Raw genomic sequence first — 10,215 nt, forward strand, 5'->3', positions numbered from 1 at the left:
CTTTTATGCTATCCAAAAAAATTTGTATCATTTCCAATCAACAATATGTCATCCACATATAATATTAGAAATGCTACAGAGCTCCCACTCACTTTCTTGTAAATATAGGCTTCTCCAAAAGTCTGTATAAAACCATATGCTTTGATCACACTATCAAACATATATTCCAACTCCGAGAGGCTTGCACCAGTCCATAAATGGATCGTTGGAGCTTGCACACTTTGTTAGCACCTTTTGGATCGACAAAACCTTCTGGTTGCATCATATACAACTCTTATTTAAGAAATCCATTAAGAATGCAGTTTTGACATCCATTTGCCAAATTTCATAATCATAAAATGCGGCAATTGCTAACATGATTCGGACAGACTTAAGTATCGCTACGGGTGACAAGGTCTCATCGTAGTCAACTTCTTGAACTTGTCGAAACCTTTCGCAACAAGTCGAGCTTTGTAGACAGTAACATTACCGTTAGTGTCAGTCTTCTTCTTGAAGATCCATTTATTTTCTATGGCTTGCCGATCATCGAGCAAGTCCACCAAAGTCCACACTTTGTTCTCATACATGGACCCCATCTCAGATTTCATGGCCTCAAGCCATTTCGCGGAATCTGGGCTCATCATCGCTTCCTCATAGTTCGTAGGTTCATCATGGTCTAGTAACATGACTTCTAGAACAGGATTACCGTACCACTCTGGTGCGGACCGTACTCTGGATGACCTACGAGGTTCGGTAGTAACTTTCTGAAGTTTCATGATCATCATCATTAGCTTCCTCACTAATTGGTGTAGGAATCACTGGAACTGGTTTCTGTGATGAACTACTTTCCAATTCGGGGGAAGGTACTATTACCTCATCAAGTCCTACTTTCCTCCCACTCACTTTTTTCGAGAGAAACTCCTTCTCTATAAAGGATCCATTCTTAGCAACGATTATCTTGCCTTCGGATCTGTGATAGAAGGTGTACCCAACGGTTTCCTTTGGGTATCCTATGAAGACGCACTTCTCCAATTTGGGTTTGAGCTTATCAGGTTGAAGCTTTTTCACATAAGCATCGCAGCCCCAAACTTTAAGAAACGACAACTTGGGTTTCTTGCCAAACCACAGTTCATATGGTGTCGTCTCAACGGATTTTGATGGTGCCCTATTTAACGTGAATGCAGCCGTCTCTAAAGCATAACCCCAAAACGATAGCGGTAAATCAGTAAGAGACATCATAGATCGCACCATATCCAATAAAGTACGGTTACGACGTTCGGACACACCATTACGTTGTGGTGTTCCATGTGGCCTGAGTTGCGAAACTATTCCACATTGTTTAAAATGAAGACCTGACTCGTAGCTCAAATATTCGCCTCCACGATCAGATCGTAGAAACTTTATTTTCTTGTTACGATGATTTTCCACTTCACTCTGAAATTGTATGAACTTTTTAAACGTTTCAGACTTATGTTTCATTAAGTAGATATACCCATATCTGCTCAAACCATCTGTGAAGGTCAGAAAATAACGATACCCGCCACGAGCCTCAACACTCATTGGTCCGCATACATCGGTATGTATTATTTCCAATAAGTCAGTAGCTCGTTCCATTGTTTCGGAGAATGGAGTTTTAGTCATCTTGCCCATGAGGCATGGTTCGCAAGCACCAAGTGATTCATAATCAAGTGATTCCAAAAGCCCATCAGCATGGAGTTTCTTCATGCGCTTTACACCAATATGACCTAAACGACAGTGCCACAAATAAGTTACACTATCATTATCAACTTTTCATCTTTTGGCTTCAATATTATGAACATGTGTATCACCACGATCGAGATTCAACAAAAATAGACCACTCAACAAGGGTGCATGACCATAAAAGATATTACTCATATAAATAGAACAACCATTATTCTCTGATTTAAATGAATAACTGTCTCGCATCAAACAAGATCCAGATATAATGTTCATGCTCAACGTTGGCACCAAATAATAATTATTCAGGTCTAAAACTAATCACGAAGGTAGATGTAGAGGTAGCGTGCAGACGGCGATCACATCGACCTTGGAACCATTTCCGACGTGCATCGTCACCTCGTCCTTAGTCAATCTTCGTTTAATCTGTAGCCCGTGTTTCGAGTTGCAAATATGAGCAACAAACCAGTATCAAATACCCAGGCGCTACTACGAGCATTAGTAAGGTACACATCAATAACATGTATATCAAATATACCTTTCACTTTGCCATCCTTCTTATCCGCCAAATACTTGGGGCAGTTCCGCTTCCAGTGATCAGTCCCTTTGCAGTAGAAGCACTCCGTTTCAGGTTTAGGTCCAGACTTGGGCTTCTTCCCGGGAGTAGCAACTTGCTTGCTATTCTTCTTGAAGTTCCCCTTCTTGCCCTTTTTCTTGAAACTAGTGGTCTTGTTGACCATCAACACTTGATGCTCCTTCTTGATTTCTACCTCCGCAGCCTTTAGCATTGCGAAGAGCTCGGGAATCGTTTTCGTCATCCCTTGCATATTATAGTTCATCACGAAGCCTTTATAGCTTGGTGGCAGTGATTGAAGAACTCCGTCAATGACACTATCATCAGGAAGATTAACTCCTAGCTGAGTCAAGTGGTTATGGTACCCAGACATTCTGACAGAACTATTCTCCTCCATTTTTCAGCTATAGAACTTGTTGGAGACTTCATATCTCCCAACTCGGGCATTTGCTTGAAATATTAACTTCAACTATTGGAACATCTCATATGCTCCATGACGTTCAAAATGTCTTTGAAGTCCCGATTCTAAGCCGTAAAGCATGGCACACTGAACTATCGAGTAGTCATCAGCTTTGCTCTGCCAGATGTTCATAACGTCCGCAGTTGCTCCTGTAGCAGGCCTTGTACCTAGCGGTGCTTCCAGGACGTAATTCTTCTGTGCAGCAATGAGGATAATCCTCAAGTTATGGACCCAGTCCATGTAATTGCTACCATCATCTTTCAAATTAGCTTTCTTTAGGAATGCATTAAAATTCAAGGGAATGGTAGCACGGGTCATTGATCTACAATAATATAGACATGCAAAAACTATCAGGACTAAGTTCATGATAAATTAAAGTTCAATTAATCATATTACTTAAGAACTCCCACTTAGATAGACATTCCTCTAGTCATCTAAATGCTCACGTGATCCAAATCAACTAAACCATGTCCGATCATCACGTGAGATGGAGTAGTTTTCAATGGTGAACATCACTATGTTGATCATATCTACTATATGATTCACGTTTGACCTTTCGGTCTCAATGTTCCGAGGCCATATCTGCATATGCTAGGCTCGTCAAGTTTAACCCGAGTATTCTGCACATGCAAAACTGGCTTGCACCCGTTGTATGTGAATGTAGAGCTTATCACACCCGATCATCACATGGTGTCCCGGCACGACGAACTGTAGCAATGGTGCATACTCAGGGAGAACACTTATACCTTGAAATTTAGTAAGGGATCATCTTATAATGCTACCACCGTACTAAGCAAAATAAGATGCATAAAAGATAAACATCACATGCAATCAAAATATGTGACATGATATGGCCATCATCATCTTATGCTCATGATCTCCATCACCGAAGCATCGTCATGATCTCCATCGTCACTGGCTTGACACCTTGATCTCCATCGTAGCATCGTTGTCGTCTCGCCAAATATTTCTACTACGACTATCGCTACCGCTTTGTGATAAAGTAAATCAATTACATGGCGATTGCATTTCATACAATAAACTGACAACCATATGGCTCCTGCCAGTTGCCGATAACTCGGTTACAAAACATGATCATCTCTCAACAATTTATATCTCATCATGTCTTGACCATATCACATCACAACAAGCCCTGCAAAAACAAGTTAGACGTCCTCTACTTTAATGTTGCAACTTTTACGTGGCTGCTACGGGCTTCTAGCAAGAACCGTTCTTACCTACGCATCAAAGCCACAACGATTTTTCGTCAAGTGTGTTGTTTTAACCTTCAACAAGGATCGGCCGTAGTCAAACTCGATTCAACTAAAGTTGGAGAAATAGACACCCGCCAGCCACCTATGTGCAAAGCACGTCGGTAGAACCAGTCTCATGAACGCAGTCATGTAATGTCGGTCCGGGCCGCTTCATCCAACAATACTGCCGAATCAAACTAAGATGTTGGTGGTAAGCAGTATGACTATTATCGCCCACAACTCGTTGTGTTCTACTCGTGCATATATCATCTACGCATAGACCTGGCTCGGATGCCACTGTTGGGGAACATAGTAATTCAAAATTTTCCTACGATCATGCAAGATCTATCTAGAAGATGCATAGCAACGAGACGGGAGAGTGTGTCCACGTACCCTCGTAGACCGAAAGCGGAAGCATTTAGTAACACAGTTGATGTAGTCGAACGTCATCACGATCCAACCGATCCAAGTACCGAACGTACGGCACCTCCGTGTTCAGCACACATCCAGCATGATGACGTCCCTCGTGCTCTTGATCCAGTTGAGGACGAGGGAGAGTTCCATCAGCACGATGGCATGGCGATGGTGATGATGAAGTTACTCGGCGCAGGGCTTCGCCTAAGCACTACAACGATGTGACCGGGGTGTTAAACTGTGGAGGGGGGCACCGCACACGGCTAAGAGATTGTCTATTATGCTATGGGGTGCCCCCTGGCCACGTATATAAAGGAGGGAGAGGAGGAGGCCGACGGCCAGGAGGGGCGCGCCATAGGGGGAGTCCAACTAGGATTCCCAATCCTAGTTGGAGTCCCCTGCCTTTTCCAAGAGGGGGAGAGAGGGAAGGAGGAGGAGAGGGAGAAGGAAAGAGGAGGGCGCCGCCCCCTCCCTAGTCCAATTCGGACCTGCTATGGGGGGGCCACCCTTGCGGCCCTCCTCTCCTTTCCACTAAGGCCCATGAAGGCCCACTACTTCCCCGGGGGGGTTCCGGTACCCTCCCGGTACTCCAAAAAAAAACCCGAATCACTTCGGAACCATTCTGGTGTCCGAATATAACCTTCCAATATATCTATCTTTACCTCTCGACCATTTCGTGACTCCTCGTCATGTACTTGATCTCATCCGGGACTCCGAACAAACTTCGGTCATCAAATCACATAACTCATAATACAAATCGTCATCGAACGTTAAGCGTGCGGACCCTACGGGTTCGAGAACTATGTAGACATGATCGAGACACATCTCCAATCAATAACCAATAGCGGAACCTGGATGCTCATATTGGCTCCTACATATTCTACGAAGATCTTTATTGGTCAAACCACACAACAACATACGTTGTTCCCTTTGTCATCGGTATGTTACTTGCCCGAGATTCGATCATCAGTATCATCATACCTAGTTCAATCTCGTTACCGGCAAGTCTCTTTACTCGTTCCGTAATGCTTCATCCTATAACTAACTCATTAGTCACATTGCTTGTAAGGCTTATAGTTATGAGCATTACCGAGAGGGCCCAGAGATACCTCTCCGATACACGGAGTGACAAATCCTAATCTTGATCTATGCCAACCCAACAAACACCTTCGGAGGCACCTGTAGAGCATCTTTATAATCACCCAGTTACGTTGTGACGTTTGATAGCACACAAGGTGTTCCTCCGGTATTCGGGAGTTGCATAATCTCATAGTCTGAGGAACATGTATAAGTCATGAAGAAAGCAGTAGCAATGAAACTGTAATGATCATAATGCTAAGCTAACGGATGGTTCTTGTCCATCACATCATTCTCCTAATGATGTGATCCCGTTCATCAAATGACAACACATGTCTATGGTTAGGAAACATAACCATCTTTGATTAACGAGCTAGTCAAGTAGAGGCATACTAGGGACACTATGTATTGTCTATGTATTCATACATGTACTAAGTTTCTGGTTAATACAATTCTAGCATGAATAATAAACATTTATCATGATATAAGAAAATATAAATAACAATTTTATTATTGCCTTTAGGGCATATTTCCTTCACTGAGATATTAATAGTGGAAAATCCGAAGTTTGTTTGGCGTCCCGGATGGGATCCGGGATGTCACGAGTTGCTCTGAAATAGTCCGGAGGTAAAGATTCATATATATAAAGTTGTTATCGGGGTTCCGGAAAAAAGTTCGAGTTTTTTCAGTATTATACCAAGAAGGTTCTAGAAGGTTCCGGAGTGGGGCCCACCTACATGGGGGACCCACATGAACGTGGGTAGTGGGGAATGTCCCCACAACCCTTGTCTAGGCGCACCAAGGAAGGGATAAGATCAGGATCCCTAAAAGGGGGGATAGCGATCGGTGGGGAAGGAAAGGAGGGATTTCCTTCCTCCCCCTTTGACCAACGACCCTAGGGCCTTGGAGGGCAAGCCACCAGCCCCCTCCACGCCTATATAAAGGTGGGGAGGCGTTGGGTGCAGGCCCCCTTCGACCCTTGCCCGTTACCTCTCCCAACTCCTCCCATGTTTCACCGGTACGCGCTTGGCGAAGCCCTGCCGAAGTTCCGCTGCCACCACCACCACCATGCCGTCGTGTTGGTTCAGATCTCATCTACCTCCTCTCCCTTCCTTGCTGGATCAAGAAGGAAAGTACGCCGCCGAGCCGTACGTGTGCTAAACTCGGAGATGTCGCACGTGCGGTACTTGGATCAAATTGGATCTCGATGCGAGTATGACTACACCAACCACGATCTCTATATCGTTAACGCTTTCGGTTTACATGGGTATGTAGACACCACTCTCCTCTCATAGATGTGCATCTCCTAGATTGATCTTGGTGAGCGTAGGAATTTTTTTTGTTTCCCATGCAACGTTCCCCAACACCCAACCGCTGACCGTCCACCCCACCCTTGTCCCTCGTCTGCTGCCACAATGGTTGGGACCTCTTCTGGCTGCGGCGGTTGCCGCCACAAAACCCCACCGAAATCAATGTTCATGAACAATTGGTGCCTCTGGTTGGTGGCCTCTGCCCCATATCGTTGTCCGCAGACACGTCCACATGTGTCCATGAACATTTGATGTTGTCTATTTTGGTGATGCGCATTCGAGTTGCCACTAAAATCCTAAGTAAGCTTGGATAAGCTTGCAAATCATAAATTAAATGTAGATAAAAGATACCTGATAAAAGAACCATAATTTCCTGAATAGAGGGCCTTCAATATGGAATTGGTGCTCCAATTGAGCGACCATTCCCTGATAATCCTATTATTAAAAGAACTAGACTTAATAGTGTTGTGCCAAATTCATAGAGAAGAATCAATACTTTTTACTTTTTTGTGAAAGGGCCTAAGGCCATATATTAAGCATCACAAGTCCTCACAAACACATCCATACAGAAAAAGAAAATAAAATTCATATTCTTGGGGTGTTGAAGTCTTGTTCCTCCTGCATCCATGGGTGGCGTGCCGTGAGCCTCGATGCTAAACCTTTTAAAACCCAGGAGCTTGTAGAAGCAATGGCTGAAAAGTCATCAATGCAGACTAGGAGAAGCTGCCAACCGTGATCTATGAAGTAAATTACCGCACCGGAGAAGAAAACGCCAACAACGACATGTAGAAGCTCTTAAGACCACGAAAGCCGGGCGAATCTAGATGGATCCACCGGAAACGTAAGCCGACCGGACCCCGAAAGACCTGTCGGAGACACGGCTACACACGTACTCTGTCGGTGATAAACACACCAACGAAATGGGGAAAGAGTAGGGAGAACATTATTTCTACACTGGAACAGCGACATCAGCTCACGGCTCCAAACCAAACTCCAAGACTCCCAAAAGAAAACCTAGAAAAAACACCCATGCCTCCGCACGAATAGTCTGGGTCTGATGTCGAGCTCGCCGTCGCTAGGACCATGCACTGACTCCCTCTTCTCTGATGACCTAGCCAGGTCGAGCCGCCATGGAAGATTGTCGTGTAGGATGGCCAACGCCGCCGTCGAGCACCACCTGACGAAGACCGCCACTTGAGCACACGAAACTACTTGGCAAACGATGGAGTGCTGAACGAAAATCAGATGACACTAGTGATCGAGGGTTGTAGCCCACTAAAAGACATTGATACATGGCTGCAATTTGTGTCGGCTAGACATCGGCCACAATTTATCAGCCATGTAGCAGTGCCCCTCGAGTAGGCATCTCCTTCGCAATCCCGCAACAACCCTCACTCCTCCATGAGCACCGCCATCGGCGCTGCACGGGCTTTGCCTAGCAACATGCCCCAACGTCAATGAGAGGGGAAGTAGATGGGGCGGCGGCTAGGGTTTCGGTCATAGCCTTGGAGTAGGGGAAAAGAAAGAACATATTTTTTAGAAAAACCAATATCGTCAGAGAGCTTTTTGGAGAACAATGTACTGGTAGTCAAGTCAGTGGATTATCTCAGCAGCAACAAATTTATGTAAATACTTTTCACGTCACAATACAAAAATGAAGGGATATCTATAGTACGTCGTATTACACATTGACCGCTGCTATAAGTTTAAGTACGATCAAAATTCGTATGATTTTCGTAAGATCAGACTGATCTGGTGTTATAGGCCCAACCTCGGGAAACAGGCCTGTCTATTGTATGGGAAAACATCGTATATAAGGCGGTTTCGTTGATCCAAAGGTCTTTGCTTCGCTACATAGCAATCGCCGCCAAAATTTTCCAAACTTTCCTTAATTTCCAATAATACAATTGGAGATATGTTCACTACAAATAGTACACAAATGTACGTCTATAACATCCCCTTCTACTATACTACAATGATCTAATGCATCTTAGGTAAAAATATATTATCAAAATATACATAAAAATAATTGACCAGCACAAAGGTAAGAAACTTCTCGACAAATAAAAAGTGATAATTCACGTGCAGACTCTTTTGACCATAAAAGAACAAATGTATTGATGGTGGCCTTATTCTTGGAGCATTTCTTCAATTACTTGAGAAACCAAAGTTATATAGTGTCAAGAATTCCATTTCAATACTTCACAAAAAAAAGGAATTCCATTTCAATCTCTACATACTTTCTCCACATAGCCTTGAACAGGTTGAAAGCAACATCAAGCCATGGTTCATATTTCCATTAAGGTGCAGCACTGCATCACCACAGATCACCAAGGGCTGATGCTTGGATTATACCCAAGGCCCATCTCATGCCATGATTTATCAAGCGGCTTAGCATTGCCAAAGAATGTCATCAGCCCTGATGGTAGAAGAGATGTTGGATCACGGAATGCCCCATCCTCATTCTGCCATGGGAATATTGAGTCATTCCTATAAGCATGTGATATGTAAAATTTCCCTATCAACTTAAAATATGAGAAAAGAGCAACCTGTCAATTATTCATATCTATGGTCTATGGCCTTGATATGCTAATGCAGATTCAGAACGGAGCCCATTTAAAAGAAAGTGATTTATCCCATTTTACCTTTATGCTTCTGAGATACTCCCTCCATCTCAGTTTACAAGTCCTACGCGTATACCTAGGTTGCAAATTTGATCACCCTAATATAAACTATATAACACAAAAATTATATCTTTTGAAAATAGAACATCTGAAGTTTATATTGGTATATTTTTTATAATATATTACTTATAATAGGTTGGTCAAATTGACGACCTAGGGGTACGCGCACGCCTTGTAAACTGAGAGAGGGAGTAATAAAATTGCAAAGATAAGTAATAAGCTGCTAGTCGAAATACTTGATCTTTAGTTAGTTTGTGAGTCCTATATGGAAGGACCTGTACTTTGGAAGACAAGCAATAAGGATCTAAGTAGTAGCATACGTGCAGTGCATACACTTTGTTATTTGTTCTTATGTTCCAAACTTCCACTCACGTGAGCAAAAAGTATTTCACTGCCTTATGCCAGTAGTTCAGTGCAAATTTTGCTGCTCGTTCGTGATTGCGACCTGAACAGAGTAAGAAAATTATCGGTTCAGTGCATGGATGGATCGATGGGAACACACTAGCTAATGAAATGAATAAGTAATCACATTAGCAAGCATATGTGTTCTGAAATTGTAAAATATAGCATCTGTATAAGAAACAATTTCAGAGAGAAGAAAATTGATTCGGGCAAGTGTATCTTTGGATATTTCATTATCGACATACACCATTTTAGTATTAATGCCCATGCTGTGTACATCATCCTGACGCACGGGTGCGCTACGACCAATGCAATTACTGTTGGAGGACCATACATTCATTGGTAAACAGTTAAAGATCTGGCA

Source organism: Aegilops tauschii, chromosome 2, assembly GCF_002575655.3.
Source record: "Aegilops tauschii subsp. strangulata cultivar AL8/78 chromosome 2, Aet v6.0, whole genome shotgun sequence".
NCBI classification, from domain to species: Eukaryota; Viridiplantae; Streptophyta; class Magnoliopsida; order Poales; family Poaceae; genus Aegilops; species Aegilops tauschii.